Raw genomic sequence first — 27,262 nt, 5'->3', positions numbered from 1 at the left:
TAGACCACACAGCTCTCAGCAAAGACACTCCTGACACCACCAAGCAGGCATCATCACTCACCCAAGCCTGGCTGGAGAATAGCTGGGACTAAAAGCACAGGCAGAAACTCAGAGGATCTGGGATCAATTTCCAGCTCTGCTACAGACATGCATCTTAAGCAAGTTACTTCAGATCAGTTCAACAAATTAGAAAAATACCTGAAACCCAATACACTGATATTCATGAAATATTCTGAGGTCATGAAAGTTGTATGACATTTAACAGTACCCACTAACAGGCTAGACAGGGATTCTTCCACAAAGAGCTTAAAAGTCTAACTTGAGACATGATGCAACAGGGTAGCTATAACCAAAGAAGAGAGAGGGTGGTCAAAAAATGAAGGAAAAAGGTCACACAACTAATAACATAGTTGTTCTTTTGTCATATGCCTCTCTTTGCCTCACTCAACCCAGAAATATCTTTTTGTTTTTCATCAGTTATCCAAGCTGAAGCAGTGATCTTGGTTTGCCCACATCCACACATTTGCAGCCAGACAAATGCCCAGTATTGACTGAGCTAATCTATTATAAAACTACTCAAGTAGTCAGTCTTTAACAGCACTGACAGGGCCTTAGTTCAAATTTCTAAGATTATGTCTTTTAAGAAGTCTTGTGGTCACTGTTGAATATAAACGGGTCTTTTTATTGTGCTGGTCTGTTACAAGGTACAGTAAGGTCTTGGTCATGACTGGGGCTGTCAGGCATTACAACAATGAAGCTAAGCAAATGCACACTAGTTAACCCTGGGCGTAGGAACAGTGAAAGGCATGGGCAAGCCCTATCATCACACGGCAGAAACCAGCAAGGTTTAAAGAATCCAGGGGCCCAGAGAGCACCCCGACTTCTTAATCTTTAATTACAGAATCAGAGCACTCTCCAGGCCCCCAGATTCAGATCTCCCTGCCAGTTACCTGCCAGACACCTGCCCAGTCTTCTCCTTTTAGCCACAGTGATTTCACAGTGGAGGAAAGAGCGAGGAGATGGTTGGCACCAATACTGGATCAAATACAAAGCGAGCCTCTTCCATTTCTGTAGTGGCTTATTTGTATCCTTACTAACATTATAAAGCACTGCCACAATTGGGCATAAGTGACACCAGCCTCATACTTACTCAGAGCAACATCAGAAGCTTCTTAAAGATTCAGCTCAACAAGCCCACCTGAAACCAAACAAATGATGCATCCTGCACTTTATAACTAGAAAGGCAAAATGTCACTCACTAACAGCATGAGGAAAAGTGCCCTCTATTAAGAACCCTTACAAAGCTATTTTAATTTGAGCAATAGACTCAGTTCTTAGTAAAATACAAAATTAAGGTCGCAGTGGTCAAGTTCAATATTACAGGAAAAACAAAAGTTTATGCATTAATCCACCTGCACATGGAATTCTATGAGTGTTAAGCAGATGAGAAGTATAACATGCCTTTACATTTCCTACTGCACTTAGATAGTTCACTCTGTGAGTCCTGGAACAACATAAATACATTCTAATTGAAGTCATAATATTTTGGGTCAATAATCCCACATTATGCTTTGAATAGCTGTATTTGCTAAAGATACAAACTATGTAATTGCTATTAACAGGAACAGTAAATCCTTCCGAATTGTGAAAAAACAGGCCATAAATAATTGGAAAGTCACTCAGCAACTTACTAGAAAAGCCAATAAGAGGATCAGTGCTAAACACTTGACTGTCTCCAAAAGAAATCACTAAGCATTAAAAAAAAATAAAATCCCTTACCTAATATAGTTTTCACTCTCAGAATGAAAGGCTAATAAGCTAATCATCCATTTAGGTGTATGGATTCCATAACCTGATCCTCTCACACCAAAGAAAAAGAAATTCTGAGACTGATGTTCCTTTACAACCCATAACGCATCTAGTGGATTCTAAAGGATTTTTCCACACCAGCTAGATAGCACTCCCTTATTTCAAACAGTTTACTAGTTCAACTTAGGTCCCACAGCTTCTGATGTCAGAGAGAGAGACTATGAATTGACTTGCCTGAAGAGGTCTATGACAGAGCAGGGAACCCAACTCAGTGTCAAGCTAGTGCCCGACCCTTTCAATCATCTTTAGTCTCTTACTCTGTTTGAAATCCCATCCTAAGGATGGCTAAAGTGCGAATTAAACCTCCCTCAAACATTTCTTCCTATTTCAGCCCATGAGACTGTATGTCATGCATAACAATAAACTTATTATTATATTGTTATTTATTTATTATCATATTATTGACTGCATACAGCAGTCAATGCAGGTGTATTGTAGATCTAAAAATATTTTTCTAGCTTTTATTAGAGTCGTCACCTATAAGGTATAAATGCATAGTGATACACTAGCCTTGGCTGCAGCAGTGTCCAGGGGACACACAGAGCAATTCAGGAATACTAGGCAGACCTATTCAGGTGCAAACATGATATTAATTTTGTCTAGGGATTAGGTAACAATGCTGAATAACCTCATCAAATCCCTTCCCTGCATGCAATTACAAATTCAAACATTTGGGAAGGAATATATTAATTTATAGCTATAAGTAGATTAGCTTTGATACATATTTTCTTCATCTGTTTACGTCACTTATGACCACCATAAGCATAAAAGTACACTTTGGAATCAGATAATTAAAAAAGGGGAGCTCTTAAACCCTGTAAGACAGTGCTTTTAGCAACTACCATGACATGTATATTCCTCCCATCTTTGCAATCTCCTTCCTGACAACCACTCCAAGGGAAAATAATTTTTGTTCTTTTCCCACAACTGCAACATCTCAGGTATCACAAATAAGAAACAGCTTTCAGGCCCACAAGAAACAGACACATCGGAGCTGCACGTGTTCAGAGCCCACCCGTGCAGGGACAAGCTTCCACCCCTTGAACCCTCTAACTGGATCTTCTGTTTAACCCTGTCTCCAGCCAAGTTAAGAGCAAAACTCATACTGATTTTTAGCATGAACACAGCAGAGATCGCAGCAGTTGGTCTGCAGGAACAAGGGCTCTTTCAGCAGACCACGGAAGGGGCTCTGCCGCTGCCACTGCTGGCCCTTCTGAGGCCCCGGAGGTGGGGGGGCACCATGGTCCTCGACCCCTGTTTTGCTCTGCAGCTGCAAACGTTGGATTTCTGTCATTTAAAGGGGGAGAGAGAGAGAAGGGAGGGGCAGAACCATCACACATTTGGTTGTTAAATATAATAGTGTCATGGAAAAAACAAAATAGGGGCCAGAGTTGTTTAAATGCAAACACTAGAGATGAAATTGCAAGTCTTGTTTTTCCCCTTTCCATAAAAAGCTATGTATGTATAAAAGCTGCTTACAAAAAAAAAAAAAAAGCCTTCAGAGTTATGCATGTGGCATGCTAAGTCACAGTATTACTTAGAAATAAAAAACAAGTACTAATTTGCACATAACTATGATGAAATTCACCTATTACAGTAGATTAAGGTAAGTCAATTCTGTTCCTAAATCTCCCACCACTTATATTTGTGGCTTTGTTCTCTCTCTTCCTTACTAAGAATCTTGAATACTCAGCACAAAAGGTTCCCTTGCAGACAAAATCTGCCAAATCAGTCACGAAAGTACTGTCAGCACCACCAAACTGAACAAAAAAGCAGAAGACAATTCACTCATCGCTACCTGCACATAAGACCATCAGGAAAAAAAAAGAGTTCAGATAAAATAATGGCTTCATGTACATAGTTCCTGCATGTAGCAGGCTAAGTTTGTATTATTGCAGCCATTTCTAAACATAAGTTGGTTCAGCCCACCTTGTACAAGATGAGTGACCCTGGTGTTGGCATAAAGCTTCACAGTAGCATCTGCACAGACAGGGATTCCCCCGAAAAGCAGTTTGAGAGGCCCAGAGCTGAAGAATTTACCACTTCCGATTTTAGATTGAGGTCAAGTACAATGGTTCGTTTCCATTCATGTTGCACCATGTAAGAAGCTAACACGTGAGAAAAAGGTGAGATGACAAAAAACTAGCAGGAAGAAGAAAGTATATCCCTTCTGAAACCAGAAGTGTATCAGTCCCTGCAGATGCATTTCCTCATGCACCTACATTCCCAGTACACTTTGTCCATTTTCTAGAACATGATGCCTTCCAGTTAAATATACTTAGTTCCACAAAGATGATACGGCAGAACAAGCTGTTTCAAAATACAGCAACCACCCATCCAATTAAGCAAATGTAATAAACTCTTAGTGTGCATTTTTTTTAAAGTAGCTTCTCACAATTGGTGATTTCTTTAATATAATTTTTTGACTTCTACCTTATCTGAAAGTAATAGGACAAATACGGACACAAAAAAGCTACAACCAATAAAAAGTTGTTTACCATTTTAGTTATACTTCTCAGCTCCCTTCCTTTAAGAAATAAAAGGTTTTCCCAAATATTTCACTTGTTAATATGTGTCTTTTAATTTTATGCACAGATATTTGCATGGTGAAGTGGAATCAACACTACTTTTTTTTGGATATAGAGAATATTGCGTGCCAAACTTCTCAATATCATTGGAGGAACTGCTTATAGTTTGAAGGACTGTGAATTCTCAAAAATCAACTGAAATATTTCATACATATACCTCCCCCTAACATTCAGTAGACATGGGATTTAAACGTTCAGGTTTTTAATGGCAGCAGTTAGAAAAAACTCACCTGTCAGTTGCTCAACTCCCAGTATCACTTCACTAGCTCTCTAGTCAAATTCTAAAAGAAGCAGATCTGCAACTCTAACGTTAAACAAGGAAATTGCTTACCATGCTCCAACTTCTCAAGCTTTTAATTCCTTAAGCAAGTAAAAAGACTGGTGGTCTTTGAATAAACAGTTTAAAATAAAGTCCATGGCAATAAAGATACTTTGCTTGCCTAGCTGCCACAGTAAAAATTTCCTCAGCCGAATATGGACGCATTCTTTTCCTGTCCATTGTGGAGAACTAACTCTTCAGTGACAATATTCACCCACTGTGTGTTTCTTGCTAACCTGTGTACTTACAACAGTCTCTACTATTGAGGGCAACTTCGCTGTTTCACTAAACCAGCCTAGGAATAATTCCCACAATCATTCTGGGGAGGAATGAGGGGAGATGTACACTTGCAAATCGTTAACACTCTCCCCCCTCTCCCTCCAAGCAAGTCGCACACAGACGCAAAAAGGCAAGGGAATAATTAACCTTCCAACTCCTGAATTTGGGCTTCAATTCCCTAAAGTACCTTCATGCACAAAATCGACATGTGGAAATATAATCAGTGGTGACCAATTTGCTGAGGGTTGTGGAAAACTGGCCCGTGGAGCACAGCGAGCTCTCGCCAGAGATCTGCTGCAGTCTCTTCTGCCGCACGGACCTCAGCGAACGTGCGCTGCAAAAGCAGCACCATGTCCTTCCCAGGCATTCTGGAAAACCTCAGTGTTTAAAAGTAATCACCGACCACCTCTTCCCTCCCACATTAAGCTTAATAATATTTTTTTTAAAAAAAAGAAAAATAGACAGATGTACAATTGCAAACACATGCACTAACTTAAAAGTCACTTTTCCATCTTTCAGGCATGTGACTCCATCACATGGCCCTAAGGCCTCTGAATACTGGCACAATTTCTGTCAGGAGATACAATCCATTTATTTTAAGACACACAAGGGTGGTGTTTTAATCTGGAAGTTTGCTTTCAGTTTGAAGCTGCCTTTTTAAAGCAAAATCCCTCTTCATTGAAGTGTCTTAGCATTTGAAGAGGAAGTGATGAACAATACTTCATTAAAGTATTCATTAAAGAACTTCCTCATTCATTAAAGAAAAAACAAATCCAAAAAAATCCTGGAATGATCTTATACTAGATCCACTATTTTAGCACCATAATTTATTCTTGAAGAAGCAGCAGCTCTCATAAATTGGGGGATTGGACTAGATGATCTTTCGAGGTCCCTTCCAATCCCTAACATTCTGTGATTCTGTGATTCTGTGAAGTGCTGTCCGCACATAACGTTAGCTCTGTACTTTGCTCTACTTATCAAATATTTTAGGACATATACCTGTAATTACTAAATATCTTCCAAATTTGCTTTTTTTTTTAAAAAAAAAAAAAAAAATCATCTTATTTTCCTATCCAAAATGAAATCTGTATTTTGGAGGCAGCAAGACACTGGGCTTCCCCCTGGCAGGGGAAGGCTCTCCTCTTCTGCTCTCTTTAAGCATATCGACATCCAGTATGTTAGTACCTCTGGCACATATATCTCTCTTATCCGGGTCCACTCACACTGCTGTAAAAGAACTGCTCACAGACACTTTTGTAGGCATCTGGGGACCAATACATTTTGATGTACATTGCTGCTGTAACTTATGGCCTGTATCTCCCTAGCTCCTTTAGTTTTTCAAACTCCCTAAGATGCCTATCTTGTTCCTGCTAGGCAGGAGTACTGTTCTCCAATCGCTGCAAGAGAAGATAGTGTAAGCACAATTTTCCATTTATAGCTCTCTACAAAAAAGTTTTTTTCTCTTGTTGAGGCAAATGCTGGCCTCAGTATGATCACAATCCATCTGTGCATATATCTCGTAGAAAAGTTATTTCCTCTTACAGAGGGTTATATTTATTTAGCCGTAGTACAGCTGCTCCAAAGCCACTTGGAGTCTAAAAGTGTGCTTTTCTGATGTTGCATTTCCCAATGAAATGCATCAGCTGCTGAGCAAGAACCCAAGTGATACCCTAAAGAAACAGTATCTCTCAAAGGGTTTGTGTCCACCCTGCAGCTGAGCTCACCCTCTCCAGACTCACGAAGCACAGGCTGCCCTCCGAACTGGGCACCTGGCATCTCCCCCTGCCCTTGCAGGCAGCCTGGCATGCCATGACCTGTGGCTGCAGCTGCTGTGACATCCAGGAGCACCCTCCCTTTAATTTAGAGCCCCTCCAGACCCAGTCAGGCACTATACACCCCTGCAAAGAGGAGAGGTGATAGATGTTTGCAGCACAAGCATGGAGTCCTGCACCCTGCCCAGCAGTGCACATAAAGGCATCCTGGAATACATTCCTTCCATTTAGGTCTTAGATGAGGATTTTTTTTTTTTTTTAATACACAGCCCCTTCTGCTGTTTATACTACTTGTTCTGCATTTCCATGAGCAACAAATATACACAACTTCCTTCCAACTTCTGCATTAGAAGGAAAGCAAGCTCCCTAAAATGAAAAATAAGATTAAAAAGAGCCTAGCTCCATCACAGCGTTCAGACTTCACTAACAGGGAAGGGTTTTTTTTTGTTGTCTTGTTTTGAATATTAAAGATTCATACACTGCTACCCACAGTCCTGAAGAAAAACCCTGAAGTAAAGCATCTCTCAGCTGCTTTAATCCTCAGCTTCCAAAAGATGCAATGCTTTCAATGAAGTTAAGGTCATAACATAGTTGCAGCCTGGTCAAAGGTGGTGTTCTCCCTTACACTAGCATCCCGTCTATATTTGGATATTTTGTTTGGCAAGAAGAGAAGATAACTGCTATTTGCAAAGCACATATTTTTGAAGTCACAACAATAAGCAACATCTGTTATCACTAATCTGCTGTTTTCTATCTTGGCTATACATTCCACCTATACTGTATGTATACATGCATACATTTACATGACTACCTACACTGCAGGCAAGAACCAATTTAAATGGCAGAAATTCTTCATAAGTAGTTTACTTAAATAATTTTTTTCTTAAAATGATGCTTTATCCCTACAAAAAAACAAGCACTACACAAACAATCTGATTAAATTATGAAGGCTCCAGCATATTAATAATGTCTTTGTAGTCATCAAGGAATTGTAAAAACACTCCCTTGTTTAAACTTCGAAATAAAAACAGTTATTTTGCTTTTAAGAAGTTCTTGTAAGAGATGCATCAAGGACTTCGGAATTTTTTCACCTCCAAAAATTCAATTTGTTTGAGAACATTCTCAGTTATCAGCACACTGTTATGCAACATGGAAGTACAACTATATATTTTTTCATTTTTAACCAATAAGGTGTTTGTCATTGTTAAACCTGTATTTAAGGTGATCTACAAAAGGGAGGAAAAAAAAGATTTTTCAGCCAAAAACATTCTAATTTTTAAAAGTTACTGTGATGGAGGAAGCTTTTATTCTTAAAACTAGGAACAGCTAATCTAAAATACTAGACAAATAAGCAAGTTATAGATTTATTAAAATGAAATGAAAATTAGCAGAGGGTACTGAAAAAAAGAACTCATACTGTTTGAAACTAATATCTAATAGACATTTCAGAAAAAAAAAATTTTCAAATATAAATTAACAATCCTGCCTTCAATTAAGATGTGAGATCCAAGACAATTTTTTTTCCAGCAATTGTATTTAATAATAGTAAGGGACTGTTGCTGAACAGATAAGCTGACAGTTGACATTGTTCCAGACGCATATGAGTTTTCCAGATCTTCCTTATTTAAAAAAAAAAAAATTAAAAATTACTTCTATTTAAAAAAAAAGGGATGGGGGCGAAGTCACCTTTAATGCAAAATGGTCTCCATGGTCCAATCAGCATGCCAAGTATTAACCTTTGCTTTATTTCTTCATCTGTTGGCATTTTTAAAATTTTGTTTGTATAACACAAAAATCAAATCAGTGGTTCTTTCCCTTCAAAGTGATTGGTAAGTCATCTGTTCTCAAAATTCAGCATTTGTAAGAAATCCTGCAGTGCTGGTGAATTGTGTGAATGAATAAAGGGATATGGAATGATTAACAGTAATGAACACAGCCTTAACTTTTCAGTAAGGCAACTGCAAGCAACACTAAGTAAAATGCTTCGAAGCAACTTCCTTCCAGCAGTGAAGTAGTTTTCAACTAAAATGAGGACTCAGTTGAGAATTTCTGATGGTGTAAGCATACAGGATATTGAAAGCCAAAAGAAAACTTTGTTCCAGAATAAACTCCCCAGTTACTCCATGCAACCTTGTATCAGCTCTCCAAACCAGGACTGTAGTAGCAGCCTCAAGGAGAACGCTAGAAGAAAGCTTTCTTGTTCGTACTTTCTTATGCACTATGCTGAGTGGTAATAGTTCTGTGCAAATCAGTCATGTGCAGAAAACTTATAATAGGAAGGGGAAAGTTTCCGCAAGACTTTGCAGTTGTTACTGTCAGTTTTTGATGCTTTTTGCTGTGTCTGTCCAGCCACATAGTGCAAAAGCAGTATCAGTGTCATGCAAAATACAGCTGTGCTTCTGCACATAAATACAACTTCTCTCAGCTCTTTACTTGTTCACTATCCCATATCACCTATGTGCAAGAGAGCTCCTTCTTTTCTACGTTGTAGTATTTTGTGCCCAGGACCAACTCTGAATCCAAGCTATAGCTATTCTGAACGAAGGGTACAGCATTACAAAGGGTTACAAATGAGCAATCTACCACCAAACCATCTTTTTCCCTTTTTTCAAACAAGAAAACCTCATACTCTTCAATGTATGATGTGTTAAGCCATTTAATGTTGAGAGAATAGTACTGGATTTTCATTAAAATATATCAACACTATGTAAAAATGTTCAGTGGCAAAGCACAGGGTTAAAATCTCCATTATAGTTGCCACAAAGGAATAGTAGCAAGTAACTTGACAAAATAGGCACTAAGTTTCCTGCATTCAAAGTCATTACACTTTCCCCCTTCAGACAGGGTCACTATGTCCTGCCAATTCACAAGCTCCCAAAAATAAACTAGTTGAGTAACTAAAGATGTCAATAGATTTTCACGTTCCCTCCATGCATCCAAGCTGTACGGCTCAGATGGTTACTTGTAAACAGCCAGGCATCCCACACTTAATCTAGAGCACTTTCCTAAGCAAATTTTGTCACTTACAATAACTCAGTTCTAACTGTCACTAAACACAGAATAACCGTTCCACCTCCAAACTGTACTTTTCTCTCATAAATCAAGCCACTCAGAACTGTCACCTTAAAATACATTTTAGCATACAGCAAAATTGAGTAGTTCTGTTCATCTTCACGATAAAAAAAAACATAGTACAGCAGCTGACAGATGTATAACCACCTGGGAAAACTGCCCTGGAGCCATGCTCCAAGGGAGAAAGTTGATCTACCACTTTGGTTTCTTCCATCTTTGACCTTTTCAATGACACTGCCAGAGTTACCCAACTGAGAAACAGAAAACTATGAAATAACTCTGCATAAGAGCCAGGCTGAAATCACCTAAGGGCATAGAACCATGGAGATGATAATTCTGTTCACTGACAACCTGATTTAAAGCCAAATAAGTAACCTGGCAAGGGAAACTCTACTCAATCTACTCCATACAGAAACTGGTGCCTTGTTTCTGAAGTGCAGTCCAGAGGCCTCAGTTGCACATGTCAGATTTCTAGAAATCTCATTTCACAGAGATCCAGAACTCAGCATTTTAATCAGATGTCCAGGAAAAAAAGCCAGTCAAAAGGGCCCATAGAGGATGCATCATATAGGCAAACATGTAACTACATCTGAATGAAAAAAGTTATTATCCTACCTAAGGCTTAAGTGCCTCTATCTGCTGGAGGTCCACAGCACCAGCTCTTCTTTTTAAAGAAGGTGCCAGTAACTATTTCTGAACAACAAAGCCAGCTCCATCTCAAACACAGTAGGTGGGAGTGGGTGTGACCTCCTGTACAAAGCCTGTTGATGAACACTCACCCAGCCATGGAGATGCAAGCCATGGAGATGCGAGTTCAGACTCACATATCACACCTTCCCCTAACCAGCCCCTATCCAGAACCTCCCCTGGGTGGGGCAAAGCCTCCATTCCTACTCTTGACATTGTGTCACTACTTGTTAGATCAGAACACGGTTCCATGGTTCTGTAGCCTCTTGGCTGAAGGCAATTACCTCACCTTAAAACAAGGATGATAACAAGGCACAATGTAAATTACTTGGCAGAAGTGAGATTGCAAGAAATGGAAAAGGCTGGAACACCTTTGTTGTATGTCCCATGGCACCAGAAAACACTTCCTCCCTGTATAGCTTTTTGTTGCCTTCTCTTTCAAGTCTGTCTGTCGGTCTTTGGTCTTAGTTGTCTCATAGTTGTCTAACAGTTTGTAAATGTAAGTGTAGACTCATATATTAGATGCAGGAAATTCCATGACTGGAAGACCTAATGGTCTTCTGGGTCAGAGCAAAGAGCAAGACTTCCTCTAAGCTCTAGGTACATGCTCCTTGTTGCTGACCATTTTAGTTTCAGTATAAGCAGCTGCTTGTGTCTACGTATGAATAAAAGGCTGAATGAAATCATAAATACAAACACTTCGTCCCTCAGAATATTAACAAGAGTTAATTTAGAGACAGAACTCTAAAAGCACTTCAGGCTAATAAAAGAGACCAAGAGCAATATTTTATTTAAGATTTTTAAAGACTAAACAAAGCTATTGACTCCTTGGTAAGAATATGGATGTGACTTCTTAAACGTTTTAACCCAACTAATACATTAGAAAGCTCCCCCTAACTTCAATTTCTAGGCTGTATGCCTGAAACAGACCTCCATAAGAACTGCTGGTACAGGCCCAGTCACAGCATTGCAACCTCCACTAGCAAATCACACTCTCAAATTTGCTTTTGACAAAAGGGACACCTATAGATCACTTAGAACTCTATAGGTCTAAATGTAGCCTGTACCTTTGTTACATTATTCAAACTAAATTGGTAAAAACCTGCAGTAAAACCATATTGGCTCAGTATACAAAAGAAACAGTAAAACTGTAGACCTCTCTATACCATGTAGCCTGAGAATTACAGAGCAGATGCAGTCTTTTCTATCAATGCTCATTATGTGAAGAGCAGAAGCAAACCATCTTATGCAGATTTGAATAATTCTCACAAACCCTCTTCAGCAGATTTCTGCTCAAATTTTTTACCAGAGACTAGAGAAAACACGATTTTTTTGTTTCTTAAGAAATTATCTTTCTGTATTAGACACCAAAAAGTTGCTGCAAACATCAGTGCTATCTCTGGTCTTTAGCTGAGTAATGCACGAACCAGTTCAAATACTGAGTTTTCGTGTTTGCTTTTTGTCATGCATGAAGTACGCTATTATGATAGTAGATAGACTGAAGTGAGTGTTTACAATTTGAGATCCAAATCCAAGTATAGTGTAAATACCACCAATACCTTTCATGAAGGAAGCGTTGAAAGCTTCTAAATCTAAGTACCTTCCTACCTCAAAACTTTTTTATTTTGTATGTGCACGAGAATGTTTGTTTGTTTGTTTTGGGATTGTCTTTTAAAAACAAGAAGTTTTGCCCTTTCATCTAAAACTCATTCTTCCACAAACATCAACAGTAACTTCACAATACTATAACAACAAAATATTGCTGGTCAGGATTGGAACAGGTTATTGATTTAGATTTATCACCACTGGGGAAGAAAAACAAACCAAAACATTTCTGTTTAAAAAAAGTAAAAGCCAACTCAATGTCATCCAAATATATAGTCAGCACAAAAGAAGCAGCATCTTGCCAACATGGCTCTTTTAACATCAGCTCCAAATATCAAATACACTGTCCCTTTAACTAGATATCCAACTACACGTGGTCAAGCCATCATTGATGTTAACTATTTAGGCCACTGCCTTTGGTCTCATAAGTGCCTAAGGATACCTCTAACAGAGGTGCCTTGTGGAGAGATCCATAAACTCGTTAGAAAGCAGCAGCGCAACCTGAAGTCCAGTGAAAGGTCTCTAACCTTGCTCTATCACCTCTGTGTTGGAGAGATGCCTTGCTTCTTTATGACCCAGTCTGCCCAAGTTTCTTCTGCCTCCTGTGCTTTACAATTTAGCCAATATAGGCTTATGTCATTCTTAGACAAACAAACAAAAACCTGCATCTTGGCATACCTGTGTGCACAGGCAGGCTACCTCATTTTAAAATGCCAGGAGAGATTACCTGAATGAGGAAACTGAATCTTCCAGTGCGCAATTTATATCAATAGTAATTATTATTATTTAAGAGCTCTTCCGCTGTGGAGAAAAACTTTACAAATCAAAGATTCAGATCTGCATTTTATTTCTTTTGCTAACAAAGCTCTCTGTATTTTAATTTCCTCTGTAAAGGTAAGGTAACTAGGTTTATTTATATTGCAAATGAAAAACCTCACATAGGCTTGTTTAATTTTCTAAAGAAAAAAATATCAGCATTGACTTCGACGAAGCTTCTTGCAAGGCAGCCCATTATTCATCGTTAACAAGTGTAAAACCTAAGCACAGTATCCTGTATACTGAACTTCCTAGGTTTTTAATACCTCAACACTTGGAATGTTTATTCTTTGCATCTCAAATTCAAAATTAAAATGAGTTGTTTCTAAGGAGCTCCACATTCTTCTTTTCATATTCTTAGGCAATAAAAACCATTTTTATTACGGATCAAATTTCTCTACAGAAAAAATTATAGTACATTTTTAATAGAAAGAAACAGTGGTAAAAGCAAAATAAGTCAGCTAGTACCAAACCTGAAATATTTCACTTTTGCCAAAGAAAGAAGAGCGTTAAAACAAAACAAAACAAAAAACGAGTCAAAGTAGTTCTCATACTTCAATAGGAAAGAATAAATGTCTTAAATATATTTTAAATTCTTGCATGTATTTAGAAAATCATGGCAACAAGGACCACTTCAATACTGAAATTAAATCAGAAAAAATGAAGCCTATAATCAAATGCAACATTTTGCACAATTATTTACTTGCAATAACACCCTTTATGTGCAAGGTTTTCCAAATATTCAAGGAGGGCAGCTTAAACTCTTAATAATAATGCCCAATGGTACAGTAATACTTTTTAATTCCTAGCTTTCATTTATAGTATATTCATTTACTTCTCCCCAGGCAACTCAACATCCCTTAAAACAACTTCATTTAAACAAATACTGTTGTAGAAAGACTATGTGATTTACTCATGCTATATACTTGAAAAAAAATTTATATTTTCTAAAATTTTGAAAAGATAATAGCTTTCCAATAAAAAATCCAAAATAAATTTATAATTTTAATTCAATATAATAAAGGTTATATTATAAATATTCACAATATTTAGCATGTCTCATACAAGATAACATCTAGAGCTTGTCAAAAAAAAATACTCTAAGAGAATAATTCAACTCAGAATTTTCTAAGTGACAAAATCAAACTAAACCATAGGGGCAGTCAGATTTCTCTACCAGTTTCACATACATGAGTATTTGGCATCCTAAATTGTCATCATAGCAATCAGAATGCCTTACAGCTGTGGCTCTCTCTCCTCTCATCAGGAAGTTGGCAGTGCTGGGATTTTGTTCTCAAATGGTATAAAACCAAATTCAAAATGGGAAATACTTTGCTAAATTCTTCTCCACACAAGCATAGTAATTTCCCACAAACACAGCAAACTCTCCTTTCAGGTAGTGCTTGAAAGAATGAACAACACATTATGTAGAAAGAAATAAAGCCTGAAAATAAGACAGTTGAATGGCAAATGATCCAGTAAAACCCCAAGAGTATTTTTAATGTATGGCACTTTGTTTTACTTTACTTTTCAATATATCTAAAGATGACTAAACAGGATCAAGAATCTGAACAGTTAAGGATATTATGAAACTGCAAGAATAGTTGATGTGCATTACTATAAAACTCTAAACAATAATGTAATTTATGACAGATTACTAAGAGGCAGATGCAGGGGTTCAAAAGGAGATGCTCAAGGAATCATAAGTGTACACAGATGTAGCACATAAGGCTGCACCTAAGCATACATGATTAAGTCGAGTTTGAAATCACGCAACATCCTCAAGCAACCTGGGATCCAAACAGAAACGTGCTTTTACCCTATGAACCATACAATAACAAGGCAATCTGGAGACTATTCAGACTTCTGGAACTAGTTTCAACTTTAGACTTCACCACAGTGCACACCGCAGACAAGGTGAGCATTTCAGCAGGCCTCCTGCCCCGCAACATGTAACTTCAGAGAACAGATTCTGGTTTACCCATGCTGAAGGAAGGGATGCAGCCGATCTGGTAGCTGGAAATCAACCATACAACACTTTACCACAACCAGACTGCAAAGTCAAACCAGGATTTCAAAAAGTCTTCTCAGTTAAAAGCCCTTGATAAAAAAAGTCAAGAACAATCCTTGCAGTCACAGTTCATGCATGTTTTGGTCGCTACAGCTCTAGAAATAGCAAAAGCAGCATTATTAAAACAATAAATTACGATAAACCCCTCAACTTAGCATAATATTCAAGCTTGAAATAACAGTACAAACAGTCAAAAAAAAAAACTTCAAAAAGTTGTTTAAAAAATAAACAAAACTTCACACACAGTACTTGAGCAACAAAAGAAAAAGAAACATTTGTTCTCAGGGAAACTGAGTTATGAGAAACGTAAGGGTGTGTAACAGTGTGTGTACACATAAATATACATACACACCTAATTTGTCTTCCCAAAATAAATGACGAGAGGGTATACCAATATATATTATTGCACTATAACCTCTCCTATTAGTAAGCTATGATGGGGAAAGCCAAGCAACTGAGAACCAGTTTTCATGTGAGAAGATAATATACAGCAAAGAAGTAATAAAATGTGAATATTGACCTGATTCCACTTCCTATCTCTTTAAATCCCAACACTGAACATGTAATGAATCAGTAACAAATTTAGTAAAAAGTATATCAGAACTGTTTCTCAGTTTACTACTTCATTCATTAATAGCATTTAACTTGTTTCAATCTTTACCAATACTTAAGTCAAACTACATAGAACTTGCTCCAGAATACCTGAATGTTGGCTGGATTCAAAATGCATACGTTCACTTTTTTCCCTGGTGTGAAGAATATAGCTTTTGCTCATAACATTCTGTGTTTTTTTCAGTCGCAACAGTTGATCAGCAGAGCACTCGAGAAGGGCTACAGTTGGAGACCATTCAGAAGAAGTTACACAAAACCTTGTGAAGTGCTTATTGAGCAGCCTCACGCTGGAAACACATGCCATTTGTGCACTGGGAGCTGCTGTAGCTGCCAAGGAACTTCCACGCAGAATGCAAGTTGCTGGTATGCAGCTACAAAAATTTAAATTACTTGAGCAACCACGTCCTTCAGGGCCCTACATATTGCATGACAAGGATTTCTTGGTTTGAATGCTCAAATCACACTAAAGGGAACACGTGATTCAAAGCATGAACAATTCCCGTCTAACACTTAGCTCTGTGCCACACTATTCCAATTATTAGGGGAGGTCCTAACGATGATATTTCCCTGAATTAGCAGCACATCCCTCCTATTTACAAATTGCTCAGTGACAAGTCTTCCATTTGGAGCTGACTCATGAGCCTTGGCTTGCCTGTGCCAGAATTTGCTAGCTTTTTGGATATGTGTTTCAAAACCTCACCAACAGAGCTCCTGCCTCCCGCACCCCTTCGTTTCACATGATGAACACTCAGAAAAGTGGTTCATTTCTCCCTTTATGTCGTTTAGAATATAACTAAATGTACTGGAGACAATATGCATATTTGCTACATTTCTTTTTAGCATAAACTGTAATTTACTGCAACCAATACTAAGATTTTATGCAATGCCTCAGAAAAAGAAGAAAAAAAAAAATCAATTTGTGAGGTTGTTTTTTAAGAAAAAGCGAAACAACAAAACCAAATCAGCTCTTATCCCTAATACAAGTCTCTTCAACATCCTCATTCCATGATCTGATCAGCAGGTTAAAAAGTGGCTGCTAAATGTTTACCTGAGCTCGAGGGAAAACCGGGGAAGCTTCTTGAGCAGAAACTCCTCAAGAATTACTAAGTATATAGAAAACATATCCACCACCTTTGGAAACAGGATCATGGGCTAGACAGACTCCCATCCTGATTCACAGCAGTCACTCTTGTCTCCTTAGATGCCTGAACACGCCCCCCTCCACACACACTGCTGCTACCACCATCACCAAGGTGGCCATTCCCAAAGAAAGGCTGCAGGTCCTCCGTAAGAGGCAACTCAAGGGACTGCCTGGCAGCTCAACAGAACAGCGTCATGGGAGGGATGCCAGGCTTGAAAATGTCTCCTGCTGTTCTGCAGCTACCACTTACAGGTGACAGTAAGAGTGAAAATGCAAAAACATAAACTAACATCTGGAAAGAGTATGCAGGCTCTTGAAAGGCTTGTACCATGCTACAGCCCTCATCGTTTTGTATCACCGCTACTCTCACGCCCCTGGATGGGTTAAAGGCTAGCAGGGCTATGCCTCCCTTTTGCTAATATGCACACAAATGTACGTCTATGACTAATTCCACTGAGTACCGCAGGACGACTCACGGACATGAAAGTTACCTACTCCTTTGTATACAAGCCTGAAGAATCCTGGCCTAAAACATTTTCTCCCACCAGGTAGGCTGTGAAGACTTAGCATAAGGAATGACTATATTGTATCACTACCACAAATGATCCAAGGAATCTTTAAGCACTGCTTCTCTTCTTCCACAGAAGTAATTTTGACATTAAAAAACCCAGTATAACACAGATTTACAAGTCAGTCAAGACATGAAGAACAATTCAAAGAAAAATCTACAAGTAGAACGTCATAGTAATGCACAGATTAATGTATCTTTGCTTATTTTGTATTAAAATAAAATGGTTCAATAAACTTATAGAAGGATCACTATGAAAGTAAGTTTGTCAAGTGATAGGCCTAGCGTTGCAATTGATCAGCCACTTGCTAAAAAACAAAACAAAACAACAAAACCAAACAAATGTAAACTTCAACATATCACTACATTCTTCAATAACAAAGCTACATACATTTTACATGAAGCATTTAATTGACAGCCTGAGGAAACTATAAGTAATAAGATGACCGGTGTGTTCAACTAAAATAAAATGTTCTAGTAGAACACCAAAAACTTTTAAAGCAGCTTTCCATTTTCATAGTGCTTTCCATCACAGCACTCAAAACACTTTACAAGCCTTCACAGCATTTATTAAGACATCAGCAATGATGGTTAAAGATAACATTTCCAGAAAATTGTCTCTGATCTTAGAAAGGCCAATTTCTGAGTACCAGATCTGAAATCTTTGGGATCTGATATTTCATGAATTCCAAGTAATTCCAAAACTAAACTGATAAAAATTTACAGGTAACCAGCATCTTTGAAAAACAAATCTTAGGTACTTTAAGTTGTATCCACAAGAGCTTTGGCATAATTTTGATGGTCTTTCAAAGTCTTAGTTAAAAGACTTGCTCGTATAGTGTCAGCAGCACACTCTCAATGCCTTGTTCTATCCCTCAGCCAACGCTGCCTGCGGGATCACCAAGCAAGATACAACTCTTCAACTAAAGTTGAAACACCGTGTTTAAAACATATGTCTGGTCTAGCATTCCTTTCAACCTCTTTTTTTTTGTGGTCTGACACAGAAACTCTCTCCAATGCTCTTCTCTCCATTTCCAAGCAAGCTAGCTGAACTGCAGTTGCATATTTTAACATAGGCGTTTTTCCCACACAAGCAATTAGACAAGAGCAGGAATTACACTAAACCTGCAGGACTGTTAGCAAACCTGACTGATTTTCAACTGCTGCATAATCACTTTGGAGAAGCGAACCCAGACATTCAACGAGCTTTCAGTTTCCTCTGTGATTTCAGAGACTACTGGTGGTGTTTCTGCTGAGTCTTTCAGGTCCTGTGACTTCCTATGATCAGCCTCGCTCCACTTCTCCTTTTCCCCCCTTCTAGTTCTTCGGTGGAAGTCAAAAGAGGAATGCAGCAGTTTAATGCAGAACACATTCTCTTTTTAGCATTTGCATTGCAAAACTAGGTTTTGTTCGGTACAGAAATCTTGCACAATAGCCTGTGTATACGTATTCGTTCCAACAATGCTGTCCTATGCAATCACTCTGTAATTACGCACAGTCATAAAGCTGCTGCTGCTGTTGCTGCTTCGAACTGCAGTCTCGCCCTCCAAACAACCTAATATCAGTCTCCGCATTAGGACGTTTCTTTACCCTCTTCCCCTCCCTTAACTGCTTACGGCTTGCTCCAGTGCAGATGGCCTTTACACTGCACTCAAAACACGTAGTCGGGATGAAATAAAATTATTTTGGGTATTATGAAAAAGAAACTATCTGTTTTAAAGAGGATGACAGGTAAACCTCTGTTGAGCAAACAGAATATTTCGTTAATTCTGCAGCCTGCAACCCAACACACAAGACTTTATAAACCAAAAATAAATCCTGCTTACGCCTGTTAAAAAAAACGTATTATATAAGACTCTCCCATACGTGCGTGGGTGTATTGTCAGCTTTTACTGCTAAACTGCAAAGATTCAGTCCTTCGCAGTTGCTGCCAGAGAAAAAGCTGTACATTTGAGAGCATGGGATTTTCAGAAATTATCTAATAAATTCCTCCCCACCCCCCTGCACCGCGTAGATCCCGGCAGAAAAATCCAGCCCCCCGCCAGGCGAGGCTCCCCGCGCGTCCGCGGGCGGCCGCAGCACGCCGCGCTCCCCCGCAGCACACGCGGAGCTGCCCCAGCTCCAGAACGCAGCAAGCAAAAGAAAAGACAAAAAAGAAAATCTCCAAAACCACCCCCAACCCCAAACCGACCCCCCCAAACACCATCCGGAGGCAGCTCACCCGGACACAGATACATCCTTAACGCGCTGCTGCAGCTACGCGGCAGCAAATCAACCCCTCCGGAGCCCTCCCACCGACTCACGGAAAAGCAGGAGGAAATAGTTCAGCAGCCGAGCCTGCCCACCCCCCCGCAGCAGGCGGCCCGGGAGTGCCCCGACCCCGGCCACGGCCCCGCGGGGTTGCGCGGCCCAGGCGCGGAACCAGCCGCCCCCGTCACCTCCACAGGTACTTTTCTTCCTCATCCTGCACCCAACACCCACAAACAAAGCACACCCCCTCCCCCAAAAAAAAAAGCCCCAGGAAAGACACCCCCTCTCCAAAATGGCAGGAAAACGGAAGCAAATCGTGCGGAAAAAAAAAATAAACCCGCGGAAAACAGGAGAGTGAAGAAAACGTGCTTGCTCACCTGCGAAGCTGGGCACGGCTGCCGCGGCGGGCGCCCGCGGGGGGACGCGGAGCGGCAATTAGCAAAGGAGGAGGGGGAAAAAAAAGAAGGGGGGGGAAGACCCAAACTTTGTTTCTTTCTCTCCGGGACTCAGGGAAAGCGTCACTTCCTAGTGCGGTAAGCGGGGAGGCTCCCGGGCCCGGGCTCCTCAACTCCTCCTCCTCCCGCCTTCCTCCTCCCGTAGCCGCAGCGAGCGGCCCCACCGCGGCGCAGCTCACGCCGAACCTCAGCGGCTCTTCCCGGCCCCGGCCTGGCCCCCCCGGCCCTTTTTCACAGAGCTTGGCCTGACCTTCTGTGCTTGGCTTTGGCTGCTGTTTGCAGGGAAGGAGGGGAAATCCCCAACGAGTAAGGGGCGGGGAGAGAGTTTGCAGCACTGATTTGGAAGCCAAGCCCTGCGAAACGCTGCCGTGTCCAACACCTGGCAAAACTCGCCGGTTGGATTCCCCGAGTTCAGCGCCAGCCTCTCCGGTGCGATCAGGCTTCGTGGCCCTTCTCTCTAAAGAAAAACAAGCAAACTAAAAGCTTTCTGTTTGTAAGGAACCACTTGTACCAGAGGAAAACATGGTTTTCCGCTTCCTCCTTTTGATCCCTTTTTTCACAGCTGTTTCTGAAGAAAAAGCGGAAAAACAGGGAAGGCAGAAAGGATTTGTATCTAATTTATATCTAATACAAATCCTCAGGTCATCTCTATACTGTTGGCTGTCTAAACACCTGAAATTGACATTCACAAGAAAACTGAAATTTACTTTCACAAGAACACATACTGCTGAACTTTCTAAAAATGTTCAGCTCCTCTACTGGAATATGGCTTCCTCTGTCGCCTTAGTCTGAGAATAAAAAACAGGGTGCTGGCAAATGCCGGCACGCTACTCCTCTTAAGGCAGGAAATAAAGCAGCTGCTTCGTCATTGCTCCCCCTGTAGAGTGCTCTGACACTCCAGTTTGTTCACAATCCAGGAAACTCAGAATACAAAATAACATTCAGACAGCATTCACAGATTAGACTCTCATTCCGTGAAACATGCCAAGAGACACGAAAATGCCAAGCATTTGTCCCCAACATGCACGTTGCCACGTGTTTACCTTCACCCAGGCTCAGATCATTCAGTGCACACAGCAGCATAGATTTTTTTTTTCAGACCAGCAGAGCAGTTTCCCTTCTAGCATGTATTGCTTTAGAGAGTGAAATATAGGAGTACTTTTTGCACTGCTCCCTCTAGTTTGCATTTCTTTCACAATAGTTCTTGGCTTCTATGCAGAACGTTTTACCAGGGAAGCTCAAGATGTGTGGAAAGAGGAGCCCAGAGAAGTGACTTACCCATGACTACAGAACCTATCTATCTGATGCATAACCAGGTTTCTCTGATGAGTCCCAGGTCAGTAGTCTAATTACCACACCTCATCTTTTCCTGTCACTGTGCAGAGAATAACAGTGAGACACATGGAGGTGAAGAGCAAAACAGTAGCCACAGGTACTACTGGTAAAGGGGTTTTTTTTCTGTCACAACCAAAGGTATCATCTGATGTAACAGTCTCAACAGAACATTCAAGGAAAACTGTTCTATACTACCACTGATACATTTGCTCCTCTAAACTCCTGAATAGACAGGAGCAATAGGTCAATAGCTATTTAAATCAATAGAGAAAGAATATTCACAGCTGTTCACAAATTAGCTAATATGTAAAGCAGACTTAAATAATTGAACATATAATGACTAAAACTGAAGTCAAAGGCATACAACCCAGTAGTTTAATTTGCCCTAATAAAGGCTGAAAAGACAGATTCCATAAACTGGAGTTATTTCCTTCTCTGTTATAAGATGTTAGGCAATCAGTTCCTCCCGTGAAGCACATCAGATAATGATAAGGTCGAAATTGCTTATCTCAACTTTCATTGGGAGAAAAAAAAAACAAACAAAAAACAACCCAACACTCTTCCATGACTGTAAATCATGTTGTAACAGCAAGGTGTAGCTCTTCCTTCCAGCCAGAACAAATGCATGTTGTACTTCACCTGTTTGGAGTTTGGGAAGCAAAATGATGAGCAGTGTCTCACATTTCACAATACGTAATAACATAAAAGCAGCAGACAATGGCAGAAATGTCATCATCTGGCTACAGAAGCTAACATTGCACAGACCGGGGAGTATGCTTTCTACCCTTGTCTAGGAGACATCTTAACATTGTTGGATTTTGCTAGGTGCCTCCTAAATAATGTATAAGGCAGATAGGAATCCTTCCTTACTGAGCCAAAGACAACATAGTTATCAAACGGGATAAGAACAAAAACAGGCAAGCCCGTAGGGACACCAGCCGGTTTACAGATCTGAAATAGAAGCAGCACACTTCAAAGACACCATGGCATGAGTAGCGTTTATAAAGCTGTGCGCTACTGTTTATCTTACTGCACAATAAACAGTTTTATGAAGTGTTTTGTAAAGATTTTGCCATTATGCACTCTTCAATTGTTTCTCTGTTCCTCCTGTTACACAGTCCTTACATCTCCTCCAGAACCAGCCATCATAATTTTCTTCCTTGCAGTAACAGCTTTTGCTATGCTTTTTTAAAAAATTTTTTTCTTTCTCCTTTTCTTAGCATATGCTGAGACTGCATGCAGGCTGCACTTCCATCAGTTTTAGAGTAACAAAATCAATACACATATATTTCCTATTATGTCGTTGTTTTATTACTACATTGAAGGAGGAGATTGGAAGATTTCCTAGCTATCACCATCTTAAAATCTTAGGTTTCTTTGGCTTGTACAGACACATCTTGTGCTGTAATAACTTCGACTCATATCATTACTAAACTGGATTGCACTGAGTCAGTATTTGGATTAAAGGCTACGCTTTGCATACTTACGTTGGCAAAACTGGGACAGAGGCTCAGTAGGTGGCACTCTTTTCACCAAGTCAGAGTAGAGTCAATGCCCTGTCCTCTTTCTACGGGTCACGAGTTGAACTAGTGCTCCAGCATTATGGGAGACAATATGGAGCTATTAGTTCTCCCTGAAATTAAGTACAAAATGAAGGCCCTAATCACTATAGCTAGTAAGAAAATGATTACACTCTTTGTAACAGAAGTTTCAGATTTCAACAAGCCTAAAACTTCCATCTCATAATCACACTGAGATTTCCTCTAAAATTTCCACTGGATGTGATATTTTTCTTAAAAAATGAATGACAGCATAAAATAGTAATGAATAGCTGCAGTGTTTATCCCACAAATATATTCAACGCTAGAGGCCCCAGCTGCCTCTAGACAAGCTAGTGAATGGACTGACAGAAACCACATGAAGTTCAACACAGACTAATGCAAAGCCCTGCACTTTGGCTGGACTAAAATTTTGCCATTGCACAGGCTGGGACCAACGGGCCACTCAGCACCACCAAATAAGATCTGGGGGTCCTGGTGAACAGTGGGGTAAACACCAGCCAGCAGTGAAGGCTAACAGCATCCTGGGCTGTATAAAGGAAAGCACAGCTAGGTCAAGGGGAATGACTATTCTTCTTTACTCAGTATTTGTTAGTCTGCATTAGGAATACTGTGTCCAGTTTTGGGCACCCCAGTACAAGAAAGATGTTGATAAACTTGAGCCAGTAGAAAGCCAAGATGGTCAGGGGCTGGAACAGGCATCCTCTGCAAGGAGAGGCTGAGGAAAACTGGGCTTGTCTAGTGTGGAAAGGAGAACAGGCAGGACAGACTTAACACCAGCCTTCCAGTAGCTACCAGGCTAGGTCTTTACCTACAAGGTAAGGCAAAGCCAGGCTTTTTATTGAGGTGCACAATGGGAGAAAGACAATATCATAAATTGAAACAGTGGCTATTCCAACCAGCTAGTGAGGATAGTGAAGCAATGCAAACAGGTTGCCACAAGAGGCTGTGGAATTTCCTTTCTTGGAAGTTTCCAATACTTGGCTAAGAAAGCCCTGACTACCTGACAAAGAAAGCCCTGAGCAACATGGTCTGAACTCAGTGCTGACCCTGCTTTGAGCAGGTGGTTGAACTGGTGACCTCCCAAAATCCCCTTCAACCTGAATGATTCTATAATTCAAGAAGCAAATCCTCTTATCTCACATAAGAGGAGGCTTAATTAAATGATAGTAAAATAATTTGAAAAAATCTTATAGGAAATAGAAGTGATTGTATGTGTTTCAGGTTGGTTGGGCTTTAGTTTTGAGTGTGTGCATTTAGAAGACCATCAGCATAAATACAAAGAAATCCATTCCCTCATAGTTAGCATTTTTCAGCTGCATTATTACAGGAAAAAAAAACTTATAGAAATGCTTTTTTTCTTTTTCTACAAGATTAATTACTCCTTATTACAGAGAAGTTTGAATTTCCCCGATATCCATGTCTGTCTCCGATCTTTGTCAGAATTAAAAGGAAACACTCAAGCTGTTACATTTGAAATACTACTCCAGCTTACAACTTCTCTTAGGAAACTTGATGCAGTCAGACAGAATGTTTGGAAAGAAGGGGTTTGCCTTTTTTAAAATGGTTTGCAAAAAGAAAAAAAAAATCTTGCATATTTATTCTACTCTTCATATCTGAGTTCAAAATTAAAACACTGATTTTTCTTTACTAACTTGAGCAAGATTCAGCTTCTTTGATCAACAGGGAAAAATACATGTGTTTATTTCTAGAGCCTGTGTGTATAAATACATATGTATACACACATACACAAAGGTCCCTGAGAACCAGGATGAGATCTTGTTACATGAGGGAGAGAGGGACAGTGTGGTTTAGAGAAGAAACCACATGTAAAAGAAAGTTATTCACATTGCTTGAACGCTCCTGAAAGAAGCTCAGACGCCATGGTCGGAAAGGCAGCGTAAGAATCTATGAAGCACCGCACTATACGGCATGCTGAAAACCAGGACTGCTGAAACCGTCTTCCTAATTTTGCTAGGTTGTGTAGCCTTAAACACACTTTGCAATCCCTTCTGCATTCACTATCCCTTTTCACAGAATCCCATGTTCTTTGTTTGTTTGTTTTACAAACAATAGTCTGTGGTAACATTATTCACTGTTTCCAATTGAGAAAAAAACCCCAACATTTGGAGAAGCTAAGTGGTGAGCTGAAGGCTACACAGAGGTTCAACAGCTGAGCTTTGGTTAGCTCCAAATGCTCAAGTCCACATGTAAATTCATCTGTCACACTACACTTTTCCTGTATTTTAGGAGCTCAATCTACAGATTGTAGTAAACTACAACATGCCCCCTCATCTAAGTGTCATTAATCTACACGTACAATTATAGGACACTAAAGGTTTCCTGCTGCTCAATTGACTGAACAGTGGCACAAGTCCTCCTGAAAATTAGGTTTGAATTACCTTAAGCAGGATGATTTAAAAAAAAGAATTAAACAACACCTAAAATAAGACAATTTTCAAAAAGCTCGCTGCAAACTGCCTCTGATTATTTCTTAAATATTTAGAGATTATATTTTCTTACCTACTGTGTGAGAGGAACTGTTAGAAAAGGAACTAATGAATATATGTAGTATTCTATTTCAGAACTCTGAAAATGTAAAGCACTATAAATTCATTAGCTCTATGAATTACTATTAATATACATACCTTGGAAAAAGTGCATAGACTAGTAGCTCTCAACAAGACCAAGAATACTCAGATCAGTAGAAATACTCCTAAAAAACGTGGTGGGCAAGAAGTATCAAAAACTGGTGGGCATATGGATATTTTTAATGCTATAATCACTAAATGGTTTGAAGGCCACTATTGGCTGGGGGAAGAGTGGTTAGAAAGCAGCCCGGCAGAAAGAGACCTGGAGGTGCTGATCGACAGCCGGCTAAACATGAGCCAGGAGTGTGCCCAGGTGGCCAAGAAGGCCAATGGCATCCTGGCCTCTATTAGGAATAGTGTAGCCAGCGGGTTTAGGGAAGTGATCGTCCCTCTGTACTCAGCACTGGTGAGGCCACACCTTGAATACTGTGTCCAGTTCTGGGCCCCGCACTTCAAGAAAGATGTTGAGGTGTTGGAGTGAGTCCAGAGGAGGGCGACCAAGCTGGTGAAGGGTCTGGAGGGTCTGACCTATGAAGAACGGCTGAGGGAGCTGGGGTTGTTTAGCCTGGAGAAGAGGAGGCTCCGAGGTGGCCTTATTGCAGTCTACAACTACCTGAAGGGAGGTTGTAGTGAAGTGGGAGTCGGCCTCTTCTCCCAGGCAACTAGCGATAGGACAAGAGGACACAGCCTCAAGCTTTGCCAGGGGAGGTTCAGGTTGGACATTAGGAAGAATTTCTTCTCAGAAACGGTTATTAGACATTGGAATGGGCTGTCCAGGGAGGTGGTGGAGTCACCATCTCTGGATGTGTTTAATAAAAGACTGGACATGGCATTTAGTGCCATGGTCTAGTTGACAGGGTGGTGTCAGGGCAATGGTTGGACTTGATGATCCCAGAGGTCTCTTCCAACCTGATTGATTCTGTGATTCTGTGATTATAACAGACTTCAACAACCCTTTCTGGAATTTACCTCTCATTATGCATTATAGGAGTCCAACATCTTTAAAAGAAACACACCCTACTACTATGGGTAGGTGTATATGTCATTTCCAAAACCTTGAAGTTTTGGAAGTTTGTAGACCTGCTTTCAGGAGCTTTTACATCCATTCCTGCACCATACTGTTTTCACAGTGAATGCTTTATAAAATAAGTGGGTAGTTCTACAGGTTCTGTGAAATTCATGTGTAAAAGTGTCTAGAAATCAAATGGGTGGATTTTCTTTTTGGTAATAGATACTCTGATTAAGACTTATGTGGATGACTGTCAGGAAGCACCAAGGGCTGGGGCTGCTCCCCAAGGGCCCGAGGTCAAGAACCAAGGAGATTCCCAAGGTTGGCAGGGCAGGGCCTTCACTAACTGGGGCTGGTCCCACTACTCCCAGTGAGAAAGCAGGGTGAGTCAGGGGGGCAGTCCCAAAACCCAGGGCATCAAGCACCCCCACGGGGATGAGGCAGGGCTGAAGTTAAGCTGGGAAGACAAATTCACAGGTCAGGGGCAGGATCAAGTGTCAGGCACAGCCGTGGCTGCAATACAGGTGCAATGTAGCTCAGGCAGGGCCACATGCAAAAGCCTCAGCTTAAAGCAGCTCCCAAGCAAATATAGCAGAAGCCCCCACTGAGGCTTGTTTTTGCAGGTAACTTCCACTAAGGCTTCTTCTGTCTCTTTTTCCCCAAG

General features: G+C 40.2%; 1 protein-coding gene across 2 annotated transcripts in view; it reads right to left on the bottom strand.

Annotated features, from left to right (window-relative positions):
• Positions 1-21,221, bottom strand: part of MIDEAS (mitotic deacetylase associated SANT domain protein) — a 57,385-nt gene extending 36,164 nt beyond the window's left edge. Inside the window, exon 1 of one of the 2 annotated variants that reach the window (XM_068398867.1) lies at positions 21,148-21,221. The gene's annotated coding sequence lies outside the window, so the exon portion shown is untranslated. Of the gene's footprint in view, positions 1-20,026; positions 20,279-21,147 lie in introns of those variants that run through there. The other variant, XM_068398866.1, reaches the window with a different exon arrangement.
• Positions 21,222-27,262: the final 6,041 nt, after the last annotated feature.

The sequence above is a fragment of the Nyctibius grandis genome, chromosome 4 (assembly GCF_013368605.1).
Source record: "Nyctibius grandis isolate bNycGra1 chromosome 4, bNycGra1.pri, whole genome shotgun sequence".
NCBI classification, from domain to species: Eukaryota; Metazoa; Chordata; class Aves; order Nyctibiiformes; family Nyctibiidae; genus Nyctibius; species Nyctibius grandis.
Note: the sequence above shows the minus strand (reverse complement) of the source record. Positions and strands in the feature narration are given on the sequence as shown.